Raw genomic sequence first — 7,223 nt, 5'->3', positions numbered from 1 at the left:
CAGACGATCCACTGTGCATTGTTGAACACACCTCCGCTGCGTCCCTGCTGCCGGGTTAGTGCCTGGACGAGCTGATGCTGCTGCTGCTGCTGGAACTGAGTTACATGCTGGGAAGCTACACGAGATTACCGCTTCCATCCAAATGGAAAGAAATCCCAGGCCCCAACAGCACCTACACTTACACACACATCAGAACAACTCATGAGGAGGAAAATGAACTGCGTATCTGCGGGCTAAAAGCACACCCGATGCCCTGAGCAATCCCGGCAACACTGAATTTAGGAAGGCAGTGTGAAGGAGTGGGGGAACGGGATTTTCGGACGGGGTTTCAAGAGTCTTGTCTGCGCCTCGTCTGACTAAAACCAGGCTGCAACCTCCAACCCACGCCCCGTGCTGAGGCTGCCGGCCGGCCACGAGAGGCGACACCGACCAAGCGGGTGGCACCCCCAACCCCGACGGAGCGGGCGGGAACAGCCCAGCCCCCTGGCCGGCACACGGCTCCCGAGGGCCTTGCAAAGGCCGTGCCCGTGCCCGTGCCCGTGCCCGTGCCCGTGCCCGTGCCCGGGCGCACCCCGCGGGGAGGGGCAGGGACAAGGGCAGGAACAGGGAGCGCAGAGCTCCCCCTCGGGGCGTGGCCGGCACGGGCCCCGCGCGCGCTCCGCCGCCGCGGCCGTTTCCGGGGCGGCCGCCGTTTTTCCGCCAATGGGAGCGCGCGGCGGCGGTGGCGGCGGGGGCGGGGCTGGGCGGGAAGCGTCGCGAGAGCGGGGGCGGGGCTGGGCGGGGCCGGAGGGGGCGGGGCCCGCGGCGGCGGCTGGGGCGGGGGCTGCGGGTCCGGCGGGTCCGGTCGGGCGCTCTGGGGCCGCTCCGCTGCGGGGCCATGGCCGCGGGCGGCGGGCGCTGAGGAGGCGGCGGCGGTCACAGCCACAGCCACGGCCACAGGTACGGAGCGCCCGCTCTTCTTCTACCGCCTCCGGCCGCTCCCCCACGGGCCGCCCTGCTAGGGAGCTCCGGCGCAGGGCGGGGCGCCGCCGCCGGCCTGTCACTTGGGGCTCGCTGCCACAGGTGGCCCGGGGGCTCCCGGGGAGGCGCGGGGAAGCGCATCCTCCGCCGCCCTTCTCCGGGAACGTTCCCCTGGGGCAGCGCAGCTCCGGCGGGCCCCGCCCGTCACCTGGAGGGGCCGGGGGCGAGGCCGGGGCCCCCTGGACCGCAGCGCGGGGGTGGCATGAGGTGAGGAGGGGGCAGCGCATCGCTTCGGCTCCAGGACCCAGCGTGCGGGGTTCGCGATCGCAGGTCCCCCCGGTGCCCCCGTGGGCCGGGTCTGTCCGTCCGCAGTCTCGGCTGGGCACTGACTGACTCGTGCTGCTGCGGTCGGCGTCGGTACACGGAGGCTCCGTGAGTTTACGTTCCCTTCTGCGTTGTTTGGATTGTGGTCGGTGCGCACGGGTTAAGTAAGTTCAGCCTGTTCTCAGCATTTCGCTGTAAAAGTGTCTCCTCGCCCTCCCTCCCTCCCGGCACACGTCCTCCTCCCAGTTCCTCTTCTCCCTCAAGGGAGGAGGAACGAGGAGCGTTCCTCGTTTGCTTTCTTGGCTCTTTCGAGAGGCTCTCTTTGGCTTTCTTACTGCAACCGAAGTACTTTTCTCTGGCTTTCATAACAAAGAAAAAAAATCCAATAGCAAAAGGGGAAAAAAAGGGTGAACTGTAGACCCGAAGTGTATTTAAAGATTGCACCTTCTTATCTCTGATGTATTGCCGGAGTGAGATAGGAAGGAAAAAATCCCGCTCACATTGTATCAGGAAAAGATCAGTGACACTGAAATAAATTGTAACAATGGTCGAAATTTATCCAGGTTACACTTGGGAAGAGTGTTACATGGCTTCACGTTTGTAATATTATTTCAGAATCGTACAGTTAGACTTCAGTGATACATACCACCTATAATTAATCCTTGAGAACTAAATCTGGTGAAATCTGGTGAAATTTTCTCTAGGTTGGAATAAGCTTTTTTGGGAAAATGCTGCAGCTTAGGAAATAATAGCCCCCCGTTACCTGGTATGGTTCTGTTATGTACAAAATACACAACAAACTGAAGTACAGAAACTTAAAGTTAATTGCATAAGCCACAGAATACAGACCAATGGATATCCCTAGTACATCAAGTAACTTTTTTTTCACAGGAAGTGTTTGAGAATTGAGACCCAGGGCTGGGGGGAAACTGTGGGTGTCGACTTGCTGGCGATGATCTAGGAAAAGAAAATGATTGATTCTTTTGAAATTGCTGCTTCTATGTGACAGAAATAAAGTGTAAGAGAATTAAAACCCAGCAAGAGAAAGAAGACCCAGCCTGTCATTAATGCTTACCATAAATGATGTATTTTGCTTGCTTCTGATGTATTTTGCTCGTGTGGGTCTGGCTGTGGTTAAGACAGCTTGTGTTTCATACCTGACTTTTTCAAGACTGCCGACCTGATAAGTGAAACTGATAAATCATTAAAAATGAGAAAAAGAGAAGGATCCTTTAGACTATTATGCCTGCTTGTCAGTGCAGACTTGTTTATTTTGGTTTTTAATAGTAATTGTTTGGTAAGGTTATAAATATGCATGCAGGACGACCAGGGAATCAGGCCCAACCAATGTGGATTTACGAAAGGAAGGTTCTGCGTGACAATCTGATCTCCTTCTATGACAAAGTGACCCACTGAGATGAGGGAGAAAGGCTGTTGATCGTGTCTATCTTGACTGCAGTAAAGCATTTGACACCATCTCCCACAGCATCCTCCTAGAAAACCTGGCTGTTCATGGCTTGGATGGGAGTAGTCTTCAGTGGATAAAAAGCTGGCTGGATGTCTGGGCCAGAGACATCCAGCCCAGACAGAGAGTGGTGGTGAATGGAGCTAAACCCTGCTGGAGGCCAGTCACCAGTGGTGTCCCTAGGGGTCAGTTCTGGGGCAAGTCCTGTCTAACATCTTTATTGATGATCTGGACGTGGGGATTGAGTGCACCCTCAGTAAATTTGCCAACAGCACCAAGTCGGATGGGAGTGTTGATCTGATTGAGAGTAGGAGGGCTCTGCATGGAGACCTGGACAGGCTGGATCACTGGGCTGAGGCCGGTGGTATGAGGTTCAACAAGGCCGAGTGCTGGGTCTTCCCCTTGGGTCATGACAGCCCCACTCCATCCTGCAGGCTGGGGGAAGAGTGGCTGTAAAGCTGTTTGGTAGAAAGGGATTTGAGGGTTCTGGTTGACAGCAGCTGAACATGAGCCAGTGTGTGCCCAGGTGGCCAAGAAGGCCAATAGCATCCTGGCCTTGATCAGCAATAGTGTGGCCGCCAGGGCAGGGCTTGTCCCCCTGTACTCATCACTTATAAGGGCACACCTTGCATCCTGTGTTCAGTTTTGGGCCCTTCATTTCCCAAATGACATTGAGACACTGGAGCACATCTAGAGAAGGGCAACAAGGCTTGTGAAAGGTGTAGAACACATATGTTGAGGGTGCTTAGCCTGGAGAAGAGGAGGCTTCGGGGAGACCTCATCATTTTCTATAACCACCTGAAACAAGGGTATAATGAGGTGGGGACCAGTCTCTTCTGCTGTGCCTGCAGTGAGAGAACCAGAGGAAATGGGTGGTTAGACTAGATAATCTTGTAGGCCTCTTCCAACCTTGATGATTTTATGATTCTAAAATAGTGTTGTTCTTAAGGTATTTTTATATTTCATATTTGGAATGAATCATTCAAAACGCAGTGTTTCATTAAGCCTGGCTTTTGAAAATCATCATCAGAGTTCTCTAGGCTGATTCTGTGCACTGAAGACAAAGAAAAGTCTTTTTTTTAAATAAAGATGTCTGTTTTTGCTCTAGTACTACTAAAAACACCTCCTTTTTAAAACATAATACAGATATACTATTTTCATTGCCTAGAATCTTTTATGTGAAATTTAATTTTAATAAGGTCATATTACATATATTCTAAATATAATGCTCAAATTTGTCATAACCCGTATGTGTTTAACATAGGTGTGCATATGTCCACATATGTCCCTATAGCAATTGAAGGGATTTACAGAAAAAAGATAAAGTTTCTTCTTTTCTGCTAACTAAGGTTTGTCAATACACACTGACTTAAAGTAAATTTAGGCATGGGATAGACTTACACAAAGAGATTAAATACATGGCAAATTTCCTGTTGGATTTCCTTAAGCTGATTATTTAATTTTGTTCCTTACATATATTCAAACAAGGATACATGTATATGGAAAAGCTAGCTAAATGCTTATTACGTGCTCTTCAGAAAATCAGTGGAAAAATGGGTTTATAAATTTATAGAGTTCTTCGGGCTAGAAGGGACCTTTAAAGGCCATCTAGTCCAGTTACTATGCAGGCAGAAAGGACATCTACAACTAGATCAGGTTGCTCAGAGCTCTGTCCAGCCTGACCTTGAATGTTTCCAGGAATGGGGCACCTACAACCTCCAGACACCCTGTGTCAAATGCCTCACCACCCTCATTGTAGAAGATTTCTTGTACCTAATCTAAACCTACCCTCTTCTAGTTTAAATCCATTCCTCCTTATTCTATTACAGCAGGTGCTGCTAAAAAGTTTGTCCCTGTCATTCTTATAAGCACCATTTAAATATTGAAGGGCTTCTGTGAGATCTTCCCAGAGCTTTCTCTAGGCTGAACAACTCCCACTTTCCCATCCTGTCCTCACAGCAGAGATGCTCCACCCCTCTGATCATTTTTGTGATCCTCCTTTGGACATACTCCAGCAGGTCCATGTGTTTCCTGTGCTGAGGACCCCAGAGCTGGATGCAGCACTGCAGCTGAGGTTTCACCAGAGCGGAGAAGCACCCTGCTGGCTACTTGTGCAGCCCAGGATGTGGTTGGCTTTTTGGGTTGCACTCACACGTTACTGGGTCGTGTCCACCTTCTTGTTCACCACCACCACCCCCAAGTCTTTCTTCTCAGGGCTGCTCTTAATCAGTTCAGTCTACAGCTTGAATTGATAGTGGAAATTTTCCCAACCCAGGTGCAAGGCCTTGAGTATGGTCTTCTTAAATGTGATGAGCTTCATATGGATCCACTGCTTGAGCTTCTCCAGGTCCTGAATAGTATCCCATCCCTCAGGCATGTCAACCGCACCACTCAGCTTGGTGTGGTCTGCAAGTTTGCTGAGGCTGCACTTGATTCACTTGGTCGATGTCATTAATGGAGATATTGAATAACCCTGGTCCTGCAGGGAGCTGCTGAGGGGCACTGCTTGTCACCAGTGTCCATCTGCACATTGAGTTGTTGGCTGCTCTCTTCTGGATGGGTCCATCCAGCCGGCTTCTTATCCACCAAACATTCCACCTATCAAATCCATATCTCTCCAATGTGGAGAGAAGGATGTTTTGGGGGATTGTGTGAAAAGCCTTGTGGATGTCCTGATAAAGGACATCCACAGCTCTTTCCTTGTCCACCGATGCAGTCACCTGAAGGCCGGTGGACTGGTCAGGCAGGACTTGTCCTTGGTGACACTGTGCTGGCTGTCCTGAACCACCTCCCTATCTCCATGTGTCTCAGCACAGCTTCTAGGAGCATCTGTTCCATGATCTTCTCAGGCACAGAGGTCATACTGACAGGTCAGTAGTTCTGAGGATCTGCCCTCCTACCCTTTGTTAAGGTGGGCACAATATTTCTCATTTTCCAGTCACCTGCTTGCCATGACTTTTCAGATATGATGGATATTGATAACTACATCAGCCAATTCTCTCACAACTCTGGGATGTGTCACGACAGGTGATACAGACTTATGTACATTCAGGTTCCTCAGGTGGTCACAAACCTGATCTTCTCTTTGCTCCCCCAGTCCATCCTCTGGAGAGGTGTGGGAAGAAAGGTTGCCAGTGAAGACTGAGGCAAAAAAGTTGTTCACGTCTGAGTACCTCAGTCATCTCATCTGTTGTTACCAGTTTGCCAGTCGTGTTCATCGGTGGGAGTGCATTTTCTTTGACCTTCCATTTCCCTCTGACAGTAAAAGCCCTTCTTATTCTTTGCACCCCTTGCCGAGTTCAGCTTCAGCTTCACCTTGGCCTTCTGACCTCATCCCTGCAAAACTGGGCACCGTCCTTGTACTCTTCCCCGAATACCTGTCCCTGCTTGTGCTGCCTGTTCATTTGCTTGCCCTGTAGTTTGATCTCAGCTGCTCTTAGCTTGATCTCAACTCAGCAATGCCAGTCCCCTACCTTCCTTTCCAGATTTCTTACATCCAGGGATTGGTAGCTCTTGGGCTTTATGGAGTGTCCTTTAAGATCTGCCAGCTCTGTCCTGCTCCCATATCTCTCAGGACAGTTTCCCAGGGGGTCCTAAGGATTTTGCTCCTTGAACAGCCAGAAGTGTGCTATTCCAAAATTGAGGATGCTGGTCGTACTCTTTGCCTGTTCCTTGTCCCTCAGGGCTGCAAACACCATCACTGTGTGCCTCCTATGGCCCAGGCTTTCACCAAGCTTGTCGTCGCTGATTAGTTCACTTAGGTTGGTGACTAACAGGTCCAGTGTTGCATCCCCTCTGGTCAGGATTGTCTGTTATGTGTCTTAAGAAGCTATCCTTCATGTATTCCAGGAGTCTTCTCCTGAAATAGCTTGCTGTGCACTTTTTCAGTAGATTTTGTGGTGGTTGAAGGCCTCCAGCAGGACAAGAGCCTATGAGTGGGATGCCTCCTGTAGCTGGAGCAAGAAGGCTTCCTCAGCAGGCTTCCCTGGAACAACCACCAGGTTCTCTTGATACCTTGTTCTGTTTCTTTTGCCATATGCTTTCAGCCTGCTCATGGCTGTTCTTCAGAGACAGCTTTTCACACTCTTTCCATTTCTTGTGTAAGAGGGCAACATTCAGCCACTCCTTCCTAGCCTGTTCCTTCTTAAATTCCTGTAGCCATCCACAGCCACACTCCAGCCGTGGGATTTTTCCCTCCAAGTTTCAGGAATGGCAGCTAAGTTGTAGCTTCCAAGCAGCACAGAGACTTCTAACTCCTCTTGTATGTTGCCCATGCTGTGTGCACTTAAGGTGATCCAACTTGCTAAAAACATTAATTAGTTGTGTGATCAATTTTTTCCCTTTTATTGTGTGTCTGACGATAGTTACTCAGTAACAGGAAAGTCCTGTTCCTCTTATATCTGATGCTTCTGACATTTATTCCGTTTTTGAATTAACAATAGGAGGAAATTAAATTTAATAGTCAAATTCAGTA

General features: G+C 50.1%; 1 protein-coding gene across 4 annotated transcripts in view; it reads left to right on the top strand.

Annotated features, from left to right (window-relative positions):
* Positions 1-820: 820 nt before the first annotated feature.
* AKAP11 (A-kinase anchoring protein 11) overlaps positions 821-7,223 on the top strand; it is a 42,940-nt gene continuing 36,537 nt past the window's right edge. For 2 of the 4 annotated variants that reach the window (XM_066176227.1, XM_066176224.1), the window contains exon 1: positions 821-939. The gene's annotated coding sequence lies outside the window, so the exon portion shown is untranslated. Of the gene's footprint in view, positions 940-1,197; positions 1,228-1,405; positions 1,449-7,223 lie in introns of those variants that run through there. The other 2 variants (XM_066176225.1, XM_066176226.1) reach the window with 2 other exon arrangements.

Source organism: Chamaea fasciata, unplaced genomic scaffold, assembly GCF_029207755.1.
Source record: "Chamaea fasciata isolate MVZ Bird 193981 ecotype frontalis unplaced genomic scaffold, bChaFas1.0.hap1 SCAF_2, whole genome shotgun sequence".
Lineage (NCBI taxonomy): Eukaryota > Metazoa > Chordata > Aves > Passeriformes > Sylviidae > Chamaea > Chamaea fasciata.
Note: the sequence above shows the minus strand (reverse complement) of the source record. Positions and strands in the feature narration are given on the sequence as shown.